Here is a 1,638-nt window from a genome sequence, read left to right as displayed (position 1 = left end):
CTAAAGTTGATCTCTCTTGTTTTTTCAAGAGAACACCATGATGTCACTAACTTAATTTATACTGCTTCTTGTTCGGTTGTCTCTGTATATAAGCTCTATGTTTTGAAGATGCCTTGGCAATGGCTGCCACACTGTTACACGTCGTCACACAACATTGACTGTGTGTGTGTCCGCTCGGGCGTGTGTGCACGCCTGCGAGTGCGTGTGTTTGTGTGTATGAGTGTGAGCTACCTGATATGTATGTATATGGGTGAGTTTTTCGAGGAAATATTGTGGGATACACTTGTATCTCGTTTGTATAACAAAGTGTTGCATTTGAGTAATTAAAGGAGTAATGAAATTACCAGTTTTAGACAAGTCCAGATGCGTACTGCATGAATCTACATGTATCGGATCCATAATTTTGCAGTTGAAGTAGCATTATATGATGTTGATTAGCATTGTATGTGAGATGACAGTGGTATCGAGTAGGCAATATGACGGTATGGTTTGTCCAAAAAAAAAGATCTATATTTATATTTGAACCCGTTTTGGGATGAGATGTAGCTCCAACAATCCTGCAGATGAACTGATTAACGTCAACAGGGTAAAGGTGTTATTACTTTCAGGGTGAAAACTGATTGAAGGGGTGAATGGGTGGGGGGGGAGTACTTAATAATATCATGGGCATAATTAACAATCAGGCCACTTTCATCGACAAGAGAGAAAAAGATCCTGAGGGAAAAAAGATGGCACAACTCCACTTTCTGAACAGACACAAGTGAAGAGTACGTATTTATGTCTCGTCGTCTGCTGAAAACGACAGTTCGGATGAGTTTCAAAGAAAAAAAGCCAAACCATTTCACGTCATTGATATGCAGTTTTATCCTTCCTCAATTTCAGAGATGACACCTTTTGCTATGTGCCGCAAATAGAATTGCACGCTGGGCAGCGGATAATTCTCCTGGTTTCCATAATGAAACAAAGACATCAACAATCACTGCTAATTAATTCATTGATTTCTTCCTTTCTGTTGCGTAGGCCTATTGTGATTTTTCTGCTTTCTCTCTCACATTGATTATTTTGAAGAAACAGCAGTTGTATTAGCGTAGGAGGCTGTAATGAATTCAAAAAAAAGTTGCTGAAATGATATGTAAAGTGAACCGATGAATTAAATGTGTATATTAGAGATGTGTTGTCCATGTGTTTTATTTTTAATATACAGTACATATGTACAAATGGTACACAGTGTGAGAGGATGGGATTCCGTCGAACGTGGACCATAGCCGAAAGCACAAAATTCAATGCAACAATGCAAGGTCTTTAGCCTGACATCGCCATACAAGTTCCAGATAAGTCTAGAACCTCTCAATTCATTTCGGGGCAAAGACAAAATGCCTCTGGATGCAATTGGACACATCTACAACCGATCAGAGCAAAGAAACGTACCACACATCGGCCGCAATACTTAAGAGTGTGTAATTAAGTTTTTCGTAAAAGAAAAAGCCGTAGCTGCCAATCAGCTATTATCAAGGGGGACATATTTGCTACTAGTTGACTGCACCTGCCTGTGTATACACCAATATTGATTTTGACCACTCCAGGCTAATTTATGACCAATCAGTGCCTCTCTTCCCACAGTGTTTTAGGTAATCCATC

The 1,638-nt window shown here is 39.5% G+C and overlaps 1 protein-coding gene across 1 annotated transcript in view; it reads left to right on the top strand.

Moving 5' to 3' along the window:
• Positions 1–1,168, top strand: part of cd44b (CD44 molecule (IN blood group) b) — a 15,531-nt gene extending 14,363 nt beyond the window's left edge. Inside the window, exon 8 of the mRNA XM_030365577.1 lies at positions 1–1,168. This exon is cut by the window's left edge and continues 926 nt beyond it. The gene's annotated coding sequence lies outside the window, so the exon portion shown is untranslated.
• Positions 1,169–1,638: the final 470 nt, after the last annotated feature.

Source organism: Gadus morhua, chromosome 9, assembly GCF_902167405.1.
Source record: "Gadus morhua chromosome 9, gadMor3.0, whole genome shotgun sequence".
Classification (NCBI taxonomy): Eukaryota; Metazoa; Chordata; class Actinopteri; order Gadiformes; family Gadidae; genus Gadus; species Gadus morhua.
This window is presented reverse-complemented; position numbering and strand designations above follow the sequence as displayed.